This window comes from Lynx rufus, unplaced genomic scaffold, assembly GCF_022079265.1.
Source record: "Lynx rufus isolate CCGP_SWC_20201006 ecotype Redwood Valley unplaced genomic scaffold, mLynRuf1.p SCAF_1, whole genome shotgun sequence".
Lineage (NCBI taxonomy): Eukaryota > Metazoa > Chordata > Mammalia > Carnivora > Felidae > Lynx > Lynx rufus.
In genome coordinates, this window is record NW_025814823.1 from 81465135 (window position 1) to 81482640 (window position 17506).

Below are 17506 nucleotides of genomic sequence, written 5' to 3' on the forward strand. Positions count from 1 at the left end.
CTCTAGTATTTCTTATAGGACAGGTCTGGCAGTAACAAACTCTCGGTTTTTGTTGATCTGGGAATGTCTTAATCTTTCCTTCACTCTTTTTTTTTTAATTTTCTTTCTTTCTTTCTTTCTTTCTTTCTTTCTTTCTTTCTTTCTTTGTGTGTGTGTATGTGTGTGTGTGAGAGAGAGAGAGAGAGAGAGAGAGGGAATCCCAAGCAAGCTCCACACTGTCAACACAGACCCTGATGCAGGGCTCGAACTCATAAACTGTGAAATCATGACCCGAGCTGAAGTCAGACACTTAACCGAATGAGCCACCCAGGTGCCCCTTTCCTTCACTCTTAATGGATAGTTTTGCTGGATATGGAAATCTTCATTGCCAGTTTTTTTTCCATCAGCATTTTGAAAATGTCATCCCATCGTTCTGAGGAGAAACCATTGTCAGTCTTACTAAGGATCCCTTATATGTGATGGGTCCCTTCTCTCTTCCTGCTTTTAAGATGCTCTCCTTGTCTGCCTGTCCATGGCTTATGATCTAGATGCGAATCTCTGAGGTTTTCTCATTTGGAGTTGGATGAGCTCCTTGAGTATACAGATTAATGTTCTCCATTCCATTTAGAAGGTTTTGCCATTATTTCTTCAAATACTCTTCCTGCCCTGTTTTACTTTCCCTCTCATCAGGAGAGTCCTTCCCATCACGTACCTGTTAGTGTGCTTGATGGTGTCTTGTAGGTTCCTGAGGCTCTGTTTATTTTCCTTCATTCATTTTTCTTTCTGTTTCTGAGAAAGACAGTCTCAACTGACACATCTTTGAGTTCACTGGTTCTCTCTTCGGCCTGCTCAAATCTGCTACCGAGGCCTGGTAATGAACTTTCCACTTCAGTAATTGTATTTTCAGAATTTCCATTTGGATCTTATATATATATATATATATATATATATATATATATATATATATGATCTCTTTTATTATATATCTCTGTGTTATTTTCTATGTGGTGAGACGTTATTCTACTTTTCATTAGTTCTTTGAACACACTCTAAATAACTGTTTGGTGGACTTGGTCTAGAAAGTCCTATGTCTGGGATGTCCCCACTGATTGCTTCCCCAAGTATTCGCCATCCTTTCGAGTTTCTTTGCATGTCTTGTGATGTTTTTGTTGTTGAAAACTGGACATTTTATATAATACAATATGTCAAATTTGGAGATCAGATTCTCTCCCTTCCTTGGCATTTGCTGTCGCTGGTTGTTTAGTACACTTCCTGTATATAAGGTCTGGTTTTTGTCACATGTGGCCACTGAAATTCCTGCCCAGTAGCCTAGTGGTCCGCTAGTGATTGAACACAAATTTCCATAGACACTTAAAGCCAGTGAGCCCCCTAGTCTTTGCTGAGGGTCCAGTCTTCACTGTTTTATTGAGATTCAGCTTCAAACCTAGTTTTAGTTAGTTGCAGTTCTGAACTATTTCCGATGTGGGGGTGAATTTTTCCAACTACAGTTTCACCCCTTCAATCAAGAAGCATTTTAGAAGTTTTGCTTTTAAAAGATTTGGCCAGAGGGCTTTATATAACACAGACTGAATGGTATCATAATTTTAAATAAGAATTATTTTTTCAATGAGTAAGTTCTTTAAAAATAAAGGAAGAAGGGGGCACCTGGGTGGCTCAGTTGGTTGAGCGTCTAACTTCGGCTCAGGTCACAATCTCACAGTTTGTAGATTCGAGCCCCATGTCAGGCTCTGTGCTGACAGCTCAGAGCCTGGAGCCTGCTTCCGATTCTGTGTCTCCCTCTCTCTCTTCCCCTCTGCTGCTCATGCTTTGTCTCTGTCTCTTTCAAAACTAAATAAAAACATTTTAAAAATTAAAAATAAAAGAAACTAGAAAACGGGGGTGCCTGGGTGGCTCAGTCAGTTGAGTGTCTGACTTCAGCTCAGGTCATGATCTCGTGGTCTGTGAGTTGAGCCCTGCATTGGGCTCTGTGCTGACAGCTCGGAGCCTGGAACCTGCTTCAGATTCTGTGTCTCCCTCTCTCTCTGCCCCTCCCCTGCTTACACTCTGTCTTTCTCTCTCTCTCTCTCTCTCTCAAAAATAAATAAACATTAAACAATTTTTTAAAATAAAGGAGAGAGTCAGGTGGAACACGATCGACATACAGCCACTGGAGATCTTTTGGAATCTGGAAAAGACCCCTTCCTTTGTCAGTCCTTGAGCCCAAGTTAGACAGTACTAGAACAGTTACAACAGGAGCTCCAATATTCGAGTTACAGATGTGCACACCTGTGCCTTGCTGGGGAGTGGGCCTGTAGAGGGTGGACGCCTTTTTTCACTTGTGCCTGTAGGCGGCCCTCAGTGGATGTTTCGACAGTGGTCGTAGGAGATTGGATTTCTATGTCCAGGAATCCCCCCAGTTTGTTCACAGCTTGAAGTATTCATTGAGATTCAGTCCTCCAAATGGACTAATTCGTTCTTGTCACATATGTGAGGTTTGAGAGGATTTGTTCTGGCATTTAGTTAAGGCCACAATTCATTTTGTAGAAAGCACTTTGTAAATCAGCCCGATTATTGGGCACAGGTTGTTTGAAAATTTTGATATGAAAGAATTTACTGCCAAACCTGAAACATGCTGTTATTCAAATGCACATGCAGAAGCAAACCTTTCAAAACAAACAAAACCGCTGTACTGCTGAGCTCAGGTTGCTTGCATCGTCCGTACCTCTGATCCCAAACACTCGTGGAATGAGCAAGTGTCGACTCTTGTGTGGCAAGAGTCGGTGAGGAGGAGGGGAGGGCTCCTCACCCTTGGGGAGTCACAGGGCACAAAACAGTGAGTGGAGCAGCTTGTGAGCAGGAAGGACGAAGTGAGCAAGTATACGGATCGCTACACGAGTAGGTTGGGTTGGGAACCCTTCACCAGAGCAAGCCGGCAGTAAAGCTTTAGGTGCAGCCTCATCCCTCGTGACTCCCTGGGGAGGGGACCGCGCTTGGTTGAGGTTCAAGGCCTGAGTTCTAATTAGCAGTGTAATTAGAGTGCAAACATGTTGCCCGCTGCACAGGGGCCAGCCCCGTGCCTCTGGGAGAAAGCACGCTGAAGAACTCCCGTGGAGCTGCATGGGAGGAAAGCGGCCCCATGCTGACCTGCCAGCGTGGTCTGCAGCGCGTCCTGTGTAATTTCGTGCCACTGTTTTGAATGTGCTGGCGAGGCTCGTTATTTTTAGCCGCATCAGCCAGGGGATCAGCATCCTGCTTGGGGGTGCTGCTTGGCGCCGGGACTTGCTTCCACACGCCTCTCAAAACAGCCGGAGGACGTCCCTCCCGTGGAGGGCAGAACTCTCTCTACTTGTGTCTCTGTTTCTCCTGCAAACCCACCCCTTTCAGCATTTGGAATTGGGAAGAGGCAGAAGGTAACAGTCGCTGTGGGTGGGAAGCTGCTCCCTCATCTGATGCTGGGAACCCCAGGGGCCCTGTGGCAGTTGACAGTCACCGACGGGGCCGGCAGATGCCCCCACCCGGTGCCACCGGGACACTGAATCCAGCACCCCCCACACCACCCGTCCTGGCACAACGTAATGGTGTGAGGCCCGGCTATGCGGCTCTGAGGGCATCTCCCAGCTCCCAGGCAGATTCCTTAACCTCTTTGCCTGTTTTCTCCAATGGGAGATAGGCATAATTGTGCTCACTGCACCAGAGTGACGTATCTGTTGCCTTTCTACCCATTTAAGAGAAAGCGTGTGGAAAGTGTTGGCTGTTGCCGTCGTCTGGGCTGCCTTGTGTGCAGGCTTGTGGTGCCGGCCCTGACAGCCTCCTATGATTCCCGTAAGCACGCCCGTGATGATGGGCTGGGGAGGCCCCAGGAGGCAGCTGGAAGCCTATGGTCCGACAGTGAGTGCCTGTCTCCTGATGAGGAAGGAAATGAAGATAAGTGCCTCCCAGAGCAATCTAGGGGATAAAGTGAACACGGCATGGTGATCATTGGAAACAGATGGTGAGGGGTCAGGGGTACGAGAAAGCCTCGTGGGGCTCTGGCTGGGACACGGCATCTACCGACATCTAAGGGGGTGTCCGCAGGGCATGTGGGGACCAGCGAGGCTGGGGCACTGCGAGTTGCACAGGTGTGGCTGCAGACTTGGGGCAGGGGGGGTGGTGGTGGTGCAGCCTGCCACCGTGAGTCTGGATGGGCAGCCCTAGGGGTCAGGGCAGGGAGAAGCCCTGACCATCACAGACAGGAGGAAGGGAAGGTGACCACCCGGGGGACCCAGGGCACCCAAGCCCCGGAAGCCGTGGGGAGATGGGGAGCTGTCCACAGTGGGCATGCCTGCTGGTTCCCTGTGAGGCCAGCGGTGGAGCGGGGAGGAGGACGAACTAAGCAGAGGGAGGGGAGAAGGAGGCCAGCTGGATGAAGCTCCCAGTCCTGGAGCTGGAAGAGGCCTCATGGAGCCCTCCCAGGGGGCCTCAGCCAACCAAAGTCAGGGCGGCCCGAGCTGGGCAGGTGCGCTAAGGGGACTGCACCTTCTCTGCAGGTGCCCTGGCCCCATGCGGGGGCGGGGGGGTGGGCGGGATGGAGAGACAGTCCGCGTTGGGAGAAGCGGCCTATGCCCCCTACCCCCCCCCAATCTTGGCAGAGCAGAGCCCCACGTGTCTGACCCGACAGCTGTGTGCAGGGGCTCAGGCTCCTGGGAAGGCTTAGTCCAGGCGACGCGAGCAAATCAGCCAACCTCCCAGAACCTGGGCCCCCAGGGGGCAGGCAGGCCAGTGTGAGGCCGCACAGGAGGACTCAGGTATCTCGACCATGCCAGCGTGGAAGGCAGGAGCCCCGTGGTTCCTCAGCCCTTGTCAGAAAACTAATGCAAAAATGTCGAGATTTATCTTCCTTAAGCCTAATTTTTCAACGGCCTAAAAAATGCATCTCAAAAGCCAGATGGGCATGAAAAAGTGATTTCTGCAGATGAGGTTGCTGCATGTGACGATGGAAGATGGGCGGTTTCGGACAGCAGAACTGGCTTTCGCTGAGGCAGCCGGGCCGGGCAGTCCCCGCTGACCCTGATCACGCGGTATGGCTGTGATTGCACCGTCCAGGGCTCACGCGGGAATGCTGATGGCTCTGGAGCCTGGCCGGGGCCCTGGTCACATTCCGCTGGATGACTGCAGAGAGTTCTGGGCTCAGCAGCGACAACTCTGCATGAACCCGAGAAGCCAGGCGTGAGCCACATCAGCGAATAAGTGTCACCCTGCAGTCCCAACACCGCCACACCCTTGCTGGGTCACTGCCGGAGCGTAAACATCTACTCTGACGTCCTCGGACAGAACGCGGGCAGGAGCATCCAGGAGCTGGTGTCCTGTCCTACAGGGAAAGGGGACAGAGTGGAAAATGGCACACGTGAGATTAGATCTGGGGTGGAGGACGGTTGTCAGGGCAGCACACACCACAAGAATAATAATGCCCATCCTCACACCACCCTGGTGGCTCTGCCGCGCCCCCCCCCCACCCCGCCCATCGCCTTCCCTGTCTGTGCTCATCACCACCGTGAGTGAGGGTCTGCGTTTCAGTACAGGCTCTTCTTTTCATGTTGACTGGTCTATCCAAGTGGTCGGCCATGATTATTACAGGGTTTTCTGTCTTAATTGGTTAAGTCCAGAACTGCATTAGGCATCCCTGCCGTCCCTCCCTCCCCGCCACGGGCGCAGGACCAGCCGGGGATGACAGCAGCAGGTTTCAGTGCCCGGCGCCTCCAGGCCTTCTGACACCAGCACTGCCCCCTTGCCCCCGGGACATGCCCGGGCCCCCACTTCCAGGGGAAGCAGCCGCTCTCACGCCTCGGGGCCAGGCCTGCTCTCTCACGGCTCCTTGTCGGGCCTGCCTGCCGCTCACGGCGCAGAGTGGAGGTTTGGCCCGCCGACGGCCCTCGTGATGGCAGTGATTACGCCCTGCGCGTCTCCCTGGCGCCAGCCGGGCAGCCGAGCGGCACATGGTGCTGGACGGGGCTCGGAGCCGGCTTCCCGGCAGGCTCTCGGGGACCCTGATAAACGGCTCGGGCAGATGCGGCCACGGGCCATTTCTCTGCAGTCCGCGGTTCACACATAAGCTGCACCCACGGGCACCTGTCAGAGGTAGAGCCCCCCCTGACACATCTGCCGACATCAAGGGCAGTGAAAGGACTGACGGGTGTCACGGCCGCAGCCCAGAGCAGGAGCCCACACGCCGCTGCCGCCTGCTCGGGAAACCCGGGGGAGGAACCAAAGCGGGCGTCGTGTGCCTGTGGGGAGGGAGGCCTCCTGTGCCGCAGCCGGGATGCCGTGCCAGCCCGTGGCCCTGTTTCCCTCCCCCCACTCTCCCGTGTCTGTGTCACGCGGGGACGAGGTGGGAACCCTCACTCTGTGTGTGTGCCCTTGTACACAAACCAGACGCGAACCTGCTGCTGGCCTTGTCTCCTCTCCCAGCCTCTGCTTTCTTAGCGACCCGAGGTACCCGCTGGGAACACTGGCACACAGGCCTGGCACCCGGCCGCCGATGCAGCCTCAGACCAACAGCACGTGGGCAGGGCACACACCAGCCCCACGCTCGGGCGCCCAGGCCTCCCGCACTTCTGGACAGACGGCTGGGACTCTGGGGTTCCCGTGACCTGTTCGGGAACTGGGAACATACCGTGTGCCCACAGTTACAATTTGATGATACAGGATGCTGCTCGGGAAGGGCCGAAGGAAGAGATGTACCGGGGGGGGGGGAGGTCTCCCTGGAATCGGGTTTTTGTCCGGGTTTATTACATGGACATGACTGATTGAACCACCGGCTCCTGACTGAACTCTGTTCCCTCCTGGAGGTCAGAGGTCGGGCTGATATCCATGGTCTGTGGTTAGTCTTCACAGGCGCCGTCCTGGGGACGCTGCATGTCGCTGAGGAAGGCAGAGCAGGGCAGGGAGAGCACTGAAGGGGACCCTGCCTGGACCCCGGAGCAGGGGAGCCGGAGGGCCGGCCGGACGGGAATGCTGCTCTGCAGAGTGAGAACGAGGCATGCGGAGGGCAAGCCGGGTTGCGGTGTCTTTCGTCTGGTCTCTGGGCAAACGTCTGGGGAGAAAGCAGCCGGTGTGAAATAACGCGGTAAGAACGCACAGCCGGGCTTCGCAGGAAGGACCTGCCGGGACACGTAAGCGAGTGGTTCTCCAGAAAAATACTGCCAAGGAAACCCTGGGGGTGCTTACAGGCTGTCGTGGGTGGTGCACCTGTGGCCCCACCTCCATTCGCTCCTCTCGAAACCTCGCCTGTTCTTGCCGGGGCTGCGCTCTCTGCACTGTTTGTGCGCCTGTGGGACAGCAACATCCATTCTGTGACGCCCGGGGCTCGTCCTGCCAGAACCCTGGGGTGCCAGCGCCTCTGCCGGCACCCAGCGGCTGCACCTGCCCCAGCTCCCTGCCACTCTTGCTGCCTGGACTGCCGGCCTGCCCGCAGCCAGGACCCAGTGGCCACACAGCGTGTTCTTGGTGCTCTTTCCGCCCCCACTAAGCCCGCCCGGACCCGTCGCGCCAGTTTGCTGCAGGAGCCGTGTGCAGCCCTGCCCTTGTGTAGACAGGGAGCAGGCTCCACTGAGGACGGGGGAGAGCGCGGTGGCCAAGGGGTCACGGGTCAGCCGCTAGTCTGTTGGGGGCGTCCACCTTCTCGTGGACACTGCTCCCGTTTGCAGCTGTTCCAGGCATGATGACATGCTTCTCCAAGAAGCTCCCTGCTCCTCACGGCTGATTTCTAGAACAGCCCCTCGCCGCATGGCAACCATGAGAGGCCCCACAGCCACCTCTGTGTGTTCTGTGCCTCAGGGTGGGGCCAAGCACCTGTCCTCCGCCTGCTGCTGTCTTGCAGGCACACGTTGGTGGGCCAGCAGGGGAGAGGTGGAACCGTGCTCTGAAATGTCCTCACGGTGGGCCTGTGCCCCCGACCCTGGCCAAGCGACTCCCCCATGCTGGCATTTTCTCAAAGCCCTGCTAACCACCTTGGAGCCCAGGTCCACATGGCACTTACACTCGGGCACCAGGACAGGCAGCCACTGCCTGGGCTGACAGATGTCACACAGCACGCAGTTGGTGCCCAATAAGTGCCCCTTAAGCTGATCTGACTTCCAGCCTCATACAGAAACTTCTGGAGGAGTAAACGGCATCTTGTTCTGTGGCTTTGAGAAGAGGAAATTGCCAGAAAGGCAGTGGGTACAGGTGCTCGTTCTTTACCCCAGTTCTCACTGGAAAGAGCCCCTCAAATTCTGGAGTGTCTCCTGTCATTCTGCTGGACCGTAGTCAGACAGTGGCTCCCTAAAGTCAGTCCCTGGGGGTGTGGGCCATTGTCTCCTGGGACAGAGAGCGCAGGCTGCACACTGGGGCTGTGGTCTCAATGAGAGGGAGCAGGAAGGGCCTTCCTCTCCAAGTCTGGAACCCGCAGAGACAGGGAAGGTGCCTCACATCTGGGGCGTCGGGGCTACGCGTCTGTCCACAGCTGTTCCCTCCCACCGAGTCTGTCACCAGGTCACACTCAACATCACCTCATCTGGTGTGCAAGTGGGGCGGGGCAGAACCTTGCTTAAGCTGGGGACCCTCGAGGGAGAGGCCTCCAGGCAGGAGCTCCTGGGGGAGAGAGCCCCCGGGGAGTACCGGAGCCTGAGCCTCAGGCCTCGCCTGCCCCATGTGGCACAGAGGCTCATGCTAGGGTCACAGCACTGTCCTATTTAGGGGACAGGTGGTGCCCTGAAGGCGGCCCCTCTTTCCACGGTGCTGCCCCCACCTCCTTCATGAGGCTGCGAGCGGGTGAGCCCACACAGGTCCCTCCTTAGTGCCCGGAACCACTGTGGCCACGGCCACTTCCTGCCCTGGGCAGCTGAGGGACCAGCAGTGTCCCCAGCACGTCAAGCCCTGCTGATGGCATGAGGACGGGCCCAGACATCGCCAGTGGCACTTACTCCCGAGTGCCAGGGAGAATCGTCGGCTGACAGCCCAAGGACATCCTCCTCCTCGGAGCCTGGTCGGCTCTCTTTGGAAGGCAGAGGGAGGGGACTGAGGACTGCAAGCTTCCAATATCAGTTTAGGGTTTTTTTCCCTAAACCAAGTCCTTTTGTTTTCTACCCCAAATTAAATGGAACAGGAAACAACAATTGCACTGGGTCCTAGCTACTTTCCTCTCATTTCAAAACTTTGAGGAGCGACAACCTGCCACCGTGTCTTAGGACCAGGGGGCCAGTACTCAGCAACCCACAACGCCTTTGCGGGGCAGGGGGACAGTCTCCTTGTGTAGGAGCAGAGGCGGGGGAGGGGGCCCGTGGTGGCGCCTCCTTGCTCGTCCGCAAGCTGACTGAGGAGACTCCTTCTTTCCGATAAGAGCATTTACAAGGAGCAAGCGTTCAGATCTCTCCTGGCAAGATAGAAAATGCTGTGACATTTCCGGTGTCTTACATGCAAAGTAGTCTCAGTATGTGCAAGTATGACATACAATGACACAGAGAAAGGGAAGTGTGTGAATATACATGTAAAATACCAGATGTGCACATCCTACATAGTTCACCCGGAGGCAGACATACACACACGTTCTCTCTGAGGAATGAACCTGTCAGGTCTTCTGAGTCCTCAGCAGGTAAATAGTCTTTTAAATGCTGTCTGGACCCAACGTTGAGGCCTGGCTGGAGCCGATTGAACCACACCACCAAGCACCTCCTTTCTGGGGCTCACAGTCAGGGCCTAATCCCCCAGGGCAGGTGCCCAACACCTAGGTCAGCCCCGGCGCCCCAGAGTCTGCCGAAGAGGTCCACGCCAGCCGGCCCTCCACCTGCTGGCCCTGCTCACCCAATCCTTCCCCAGAAACCACTGGAGACGCTCCTGCCTTTCCTCTCTGGCTCTGCCTCCTGACCTGCCCTGGAGCCTCTCCGCGTGACTGTGTAGGCACAGTGGGCTCTTTAATCTGTAGATCTGTGAGTGACGCACTGTTCAGTGGCTCTCGTCTCTTGACCTCTTGGTCTCCCTACAACCCAAACAATAATAAAACCTGTTAAAACATGGCCACCAACCAAATTCAGCCTTTTCCAGATGGAGAAAAAGCTGGTCTCAAGGTAGATGCCTGAGAAATCCCATGTACCTGCCAGCTCGGTCCATGTTCCACGTGTCCCACCGCACGTGGGACAGCCACATGCACGCGAGTGACCACTGTCCACTCCTGATGGGAGAAAGTCCTCGGTAACCCTGGCTCTGCAGCGATGGGTGCAGCTCCCCGGTGAGGGTGAGCCACGGACGGCCACTCACATGTGTACTGGCCTTCTTGCTGGGTTCCTTGCATGTCTGACCCTATGAGCTCCCTACTTTGCATTAACTTTTTATCTGGTGCCCACATGCTGTTCCACTGTTGTCCGATTCACAGGCAGATGATTTCTAAACTGAGCTAGGAGCTCAGCCCCTGGGTCTGGGGATGAGAGGTCTGGGCCTCCCCCGTTGGGACCCAATGCACACATGTTCCTGTAGCCACTTACAGGGTCCCTGTGGCATCACAGGCCCGGCCACAGGGAGCCCTGGTGTAACCGAGGCTGCAAATCCCAGAATCACAAACGGGCAGGGTCCTATCGGTGAAGTATCCAGCCTTGGCTGGTCCCAGCAATGTTCAGAAGTGGCGGGACTGGGGACACCACACCCGACCAGGGAAAAAACCATTAAGGCCTCCGTGACCACATATGATGGGGGCCCTCGGCTTGAGTGTCCCTTGTCCCTGCTGTGCTCGCAGCTCTGACTTCTTGGGCACTCTCCCTCCCCTCCTTGGTCTGCAGACATGCGGCCAGCATCTTGCCTCCCGTCTCACTCATCTTGTGCTCCTGGTGAACAGTAGACCAATGAGCTCCTGGTTTGGCTTCGCTTGGTTTGCAGACCTCATGCTCCTGGGCTCTTGGGTTGTGGGAGGCTGCTGTCCCCCTGTGTGTTAAGGCAGGACCCCTCCCTTGGTGCCATCCTGCTCATGCCCCCGTCGCCTGCTTGGAGGGGTCTGACCGGCCCCGGTGGCCCCTCGCCAATGGTTGGGCAGTGGCTATTCTGTGGCTGTTAGCACATTATCTCCCTATTATCCCAATGTGCCGGTTCATCGGTGGCCTCCTCTTTAACGGCCAAGGGTTTATGGGGACAGAGCCATGCCGATGGGGCCACTCTTCTCCTCCTGTGACTGTGCTCAAAGAACAGCTATTGTCTGGAGGGTCTCCGGAGGCTCTTCTTTGTACTGACCCGTCTTCTTCAACATAAAATAATAAAGGACAGACGCTTAGCTGTACATCATCATCAATAGGAAAAATGTCAACATACAGATCCAGGTCTGGCCCACCCACCAGAGTGAAACCCAGTTAACACCCTATGTAGGACAGTAGGGTAAAGCGTGGCTCCGCCGGGTGATGGTCATGAGTGTCGGTGGCCACATTTAGCAGGGGTAGAGTAGAGCGTGAGAGCCAGACCAGTGACTTCATGGTCAAGGCTGACTGAGAAAGAGCTTCCAGCATGGAGACGATGTGGAGCCAGCCCAGCCAAGTGGGCACGACCCGCTCATTCCCTAAAATCCAAGTCAGTGTCCAGGATCCCAGAACGTCATCCACAAACCAAAGAGGAAGGCAAGTGTGGTGGGTGGAGCGTCTCTCCCGTGTCTCCACCATCTGATGGCCATCACCATCTGACGCTCTTCCTGTGGGATCCGGAACTGTCTCTTAGGTGTAATTCAGCCTCCTGCTCCCTGGGCTCCACCCACCAGGCTGGGCTGATCCTGCCTCAGAGCGACAGCGAATCAACCCCCTCCCATCGCCCACAGGACCATCACAGGACTGACACGGGACATTTGCTTGATTCTGTGTCACACCAATGTGGCTACGACAGCCCGGTCATCTCGGGCCTTCCTCCTCAGGATCCCCAGGGGTCCAGGCCTACGTTTCTAAGATTTGATGTTGCCTCTGACCCTATATCTAAAAATCCTCCAAATTCATGCAGGGCTGATACCACCGGTGCATCTGGAGGAAAGTGGCTCATTGTTGCTCTACTGCTCCTGTAGGACCAGGCTCCTTGAATTTGGAAATGCCAAGGCGAATCAAAGGAAGGGCTTCAGAAGCACCCGATTCAGATGTGTGACCTCACTCCCACCCTGCAGAATGCACCCGGAACCCAGCATCCTGGGACCATCAGTGTCCTGAAGAACAGAGGAGACAGTCCCATATCCAGTGACTGGTCTCATCCAGCGGGAATCAGAGCTCTTAGAGAGACACCGTGGGCACCAATCCCGCCCGCCTTCTCCTCACGGCTGGGGAATTGCCTTGGATGTTGGCACAGACGGGCATAGAACTCTCGCTCCCTTCTGTCTTGAAGGTGACTTCCCTGTGTGCAGGTGAGATGGGCCTCAAGCCCCTGGACCCTGCGGAGTGTCAGATTCTATAAGGATACTTCCCTCAAAACTGTCCTTGGTGCAAGAGAGTAAGTGACACAAGAGACCACCTACCTGAAATCAGCCACCCTCACACACCTGTGGGGTGGGCTCCTGCAGAAACTTCTTGGACCACAACCCAGCAGATGGACTTGCTTCTGTGTACAACAGGGTCCAAGTGGAGCATCCCCTGGGTCACCTGTGGCCGGGAGAGCGGGCTGGCAGGTGAATCACCATCCCTGGAAATCTGTACCTCTCTAGAGTGGGCTCTGTCATTCGGGTCCTTACTTCTGTCCCCATTGTGTCCTGCCCAAATTCTGCACAACAGTGTCCCAACAGGCCCCTAACGTGGCTACAAATTACCCTCTGCTCAGATAGCAGAGTCCACTTGCCAAAGGCCGGTGTGACCAGGTCAGCCTCGGGCTCGCAGCTCTTCTGTGGCTTCCCACCGCCAAAGACAACCACCAGCGCAACCTGGAGAGCCCGTCAGGATGATGACTCCCCCGGACGCTTCTCTGACACGTAGCCTCAAATCCCATTCAAAACCCCGTCCTTTCGCACCTCCGTGCTTCTGCAAATCAGTCTCCCAACTCCTCTGCTAGTCTGCTTCCTTCTGCCAGCCTACTTTTCCTTTGATGGGCTTGGCAGGCACTTTGTGGCTCACATCCTTCCTGGATGTAAACGCCCGCGTATCAGGTGCTGGCAGAGGCCACCTCCTCTCAGTTCTTACCCCTACGGTGACAGGTGGGTTACATCAACTCCTGTGACCCCGGAGCTTTCCTGGAGGCCGAAGGAAAAAGGAGCCAGCATGCAGGGCAGCTGTAACTGGTAACGGATGGGGGTTTGGGGGGTAAATACTCCAGCCCCCTTTCCCCTCCATGGGGTGAGTCTGGGGTGTGTTCCACGCTGGCCACCGGAGCATCCCCATGGACTTCAGCCCCACTTGTGACTTGCTTGGCTGTGTGCCGCTTCCTGCTTCCTGCTCACATACTCCCCTGCTCTCCCTGTCCTGGGTCCTGCCCACAACCACTCCCCAGGGAGAGCCCCGGCACCCAAGTCCTTGCCCAGGGTGTCCTTCCTGAGGCACGCCAGCTCTCAGCAGGCGCCGTGCCTGTCCCCTCTGCACCCCGGCCCCCGGCTTCGCGGCTGAGAATTGGTGAGCTCAGCGGGTTCGAGTTAAAGTAGTGATTAGCAGTAAAATAAAATTAACTTCACATGAGTCCATTTTGTCACTGTGAAAGAGCAGACCTAGGCTGGCCGACTCCATCTTGTTCCGTGTCCTCCATCTTGAGTGACTATGTCCCCGACATGGCCGCAGAAAGAAGTTCCCGCTCAAACCTCAGACCACGCCTCCTCCCCTTGAGTAACTTCCCACTCACCCGTTCAACATAAGATGGGGCCTAGGCATAGATCTGTGGTCAGGGAGCCATCCTGAGGGTGCAGAACAGGTGGAGGAAAGCCTTGAGTTTCCTTGTTTCACCTGGGGGTGGTCTGGGGTGAGTCACTGGGGAAAGAAGAGCTCAGATGAAGGTGGAAAGATGGCAAGAGAACCCTACAATCCAGCACTTACTGTCTCTGCACCCCTGAGAAAAAGGCTGGGTGACCTGAGGGCCAGACTCTTCTGATTTGGGGGAGTAGGCCCAAGACCACTGACACTCTGAGAGCAGGAGCTCAAGGACAGGAGGGGGATGGGCTTTCCTCTTTGTAATCACTCTACTTTAAACCTTTCAAACCACGCCCATCAACCTGCGTGACGGGACTCTGATCCTTCCCCAGCCAATCGGCTGAGGCTACGGACCCTTCCCCAGCCAATCGGCTAAGGCCATGATCCCTATAAAACCTCTGTGCTCTTGAAACCTGCTCTCTCTCTCTCCGTTATCTCACCGCCGTGTCGGTGCAGGTAGGGGATTGAGCTTGAGCTAGCTGGAATAAAGGCTCTTTGCATTTGCATCGGACTCGGCTCCCTGGTGGTCTTTGGGGATCACGAATCCTGGGCATAACAAATGTCTCTGAAGAAGGATGTGGTACATGGGGAAGACGTAGGAAAGACCGAAGGAAAGAAATGACCGAATTGAGATCCCTGACAACATGATGAGCTATGTCTCCCTGGAGAATGGAGACCCTCACCCAGCTCCACTCCATCCAGTGTCCATAGGCATGGATGGGAATTCTGCATCCCAGAGCCAGCCCATCAGCCAAGGGCAGAGGGATTGCTGTGTCCTCCTGGACACCCACCAGCACCTCGCCTCATCTCACTAGCACCCCTTCCCCATCTGGAAGCTTTGTGTGTCTCTGAGCCCATGAACTGTCAGATCACATCACCCGCAGAGCACGGGGCTGGAGGGGGTGGACAGGGTGCCCGGGGAGGGGCGCTGTGAGGAAGAGGCTGGGATGAGTGGCTTCGAGCCCTAGCCCTACCTCTGTTGGCCACTATAGGGTGAAACCCAATGCTTCAGGTTTCCTCATTAACAGGGTTTACTCATCGCGGATGGCGTGGACGGGTCTGTGCCTCCCATTCCACTCTGCATCCGCACCCACCCCCGCGCTCTGCGTCCCCTGTCCCCGTGGCCCCCCTGCATGGCCCCCACGTGGACCCAGCTGGCACTCTAACTGCCCCCGTGAGGCCAGGTTTTTTGCTGTGGGTCTGACCCGCCCATCCCTGCGCAGTGACTGTGAGTGAACCACAACCCCGTGGTGGGAACCCCGCCTGGGAAATTGAACCGTCATTTACAGGGACCTTCTTGCTGCCAACAAGAGTAATCTGAGAATAAAATGCTTCTTTTCTCAGTAAAAGGTTTCGGGGCATTTTCCTTCGTGTAAGAAGCTGTGCAGCAGAGGCCCCTGTGATGATGATGTCCCCTGACGTCAGGGCGCGTCCTGTGGCGGAACACAGACTGTTACATGCAGTCACCACACGGCTGCTCCAGGGGACCTGCGAGGCGACCTGGCGGGTGTCTGCCCCAACCCCACAGAGGGCCACCTTGTTGGGCTTTCAGTGTGAACCTGTTACTTTAGTTTGGGCCAAATGCGAGCATCTGCTGAGAATTGACCGGTTCTGCAGTTGCGAGCAAGGAATGCTGGAACATGGAATCTGTAAGATTGGAAAATTAGAGTGAATGCATTTAGGAAAAGCTAGAGAACAGGTCACAGGTACCTGCTCCTTGTGATTGAGGAATGGATTTGCCCGGGGCGCTCCTTTACGACACAGTGGGGTCTGCTTGTGACTGCAGCCCCCCAACCCACCCTGAGTGTTGGGCGAGCTCTGATGGGTCAGGGGCGCCCCTCCAGGAATGAGGTGCAGAGAGGTCCCCGCACGTGCCCTGCCACGGCACAGGCATCCATGTAAGGAGCACCTGCCGCGTGGGCTGCTGACCCCCAGGTGGGGAAAGACCTGCCCCACACTCTGCCCTCTGGCCCCTTGTCTGCCGCTCCCTCTCTCCCCTCCCCTCTTCAAACGAATTCCTTTCTTTTCTTCTCAAAGTGTTTTCTTCCATTTTACAAATCCGACTTTCTGCGCCGGCCACGCGTGAGCGTGTGTCCCGTCTCACCTCCCGGCCTTCACCCCATCTTCTCATTTGCACTCTTACTTCTTAACTCTGCAGCTAACTGGCTGCTACCCTTTCTCATTCATTTTTAAAATTCAGTTTATTTGAACCAAACAATGAGGACAAAAACAGCTCACCCGTTGCTCCCACCCCCACCCCAGCCCCTGGCAGCCACCAGTCCACTCTGTATCTGTGAGCTTGGTTGTTAGGGTTTTGTTTTTTTTTTTTAAGATTCCACATAAAATTGACATCATACGGTATTTGTCTTTCTCTGACTTACCTCGCTTCGAATAATGCCTTCAAGGTCCATCCATGTTGTAACAACGGGCAGGATTTCCTTCTTTTATGGCTAAATAATATTCCATCGTAAATACGCAATCACGTCTTCTTCATCCACTCATCCACGGACACTGAGGTTGCTTCTGCGTCTTGGCTGTTGAATGATGATGCAATAAACATAGCGGTGCAGATACCTCTTTGAGACGTAGATTTTGTTTCCTGCAGGTAAATGCCCAAAATTGGGATTACTGGATCGTAGGGTAGTTCCATTTTTAACTTTTGGAAGAAGCTCCACATTGATCTCCAGAGTGGCTGCGCCAGTTTGCATTCCCGCCAACAGTACATTACGGTTCCTTTTTCTCCGCATCCTTGCCAACACTCATGGTTTCTTGTGTTGATTTTAGCCATTCTGATAGGTGTCAGGTGGTATCTCATTGGGGTTTGATTTGTATTTTCCCGGTGATCAGTGATGTAGAGCATCTTTTCTTGTGTCAGTTGGTCATCTGGATGTCTTCTCTGGAGAAATGTCTGTTCGTGTCCTCTGTCCATTTTTTAATCGTATTGTTTGGGGTTTTGATACTGAGTTGTGTGAGTTCTTAGTATGTTTTGAATTTAAGTTTACCTGTATTACCTCCTGACATCAGTGAGGTATTTGTACCTAATTTTATCTCTGCTTTCTTCCTTCTCGTCTTTCTTTGACACCACTCTGTTTCCTAAATGTCATACCCTTATAAACTTTGACTCTTTTTATGATTAAAAAAAAGCGTATGTTAACTTCTCTGGCTCTAACTGCTTCTATTTCCCCTTCTTTTCTACTTGGCTTACTGTGGCCAGCGAGGAGCCCAGCAGCCCGCCCCTTGGGTGGCCAGGGCAAGGATGGTGGCCACGGACAAGGGGGTTTTCAGGCCATTTGCCTGGGGTCCTTGAAAGCAGATTCCTCAGTCCATTTTCAAGAGCCCCTTTCCAGGACTCCCTCTGGGGAACTGGAGTCAGATGATGTGCCCCTTCCTGCTGCCCTTCTGCATGGCCAGGCCTGGTGCAATCATCATCACAGACCCACAGGTGGCTCAGGACGGCTCCTTTCCAGCAGGGTCCTGAGAGGCCCTTTAGACTCACACGTCAGCTACTCCTCATGCTCCGCGGCTGCCACGCCTTGGCTAGCAGGGGCAGTAAGAAGGAACCGCTGTGTCCTGCTTCACCCAGACAGACAGACAGACAGATACAGAGATACACTGAGCCGATTGTCTGGGATTCAGGTGGGTCCTCCATACCTATCTCAGGAACACCTTCTCGCTGGCCT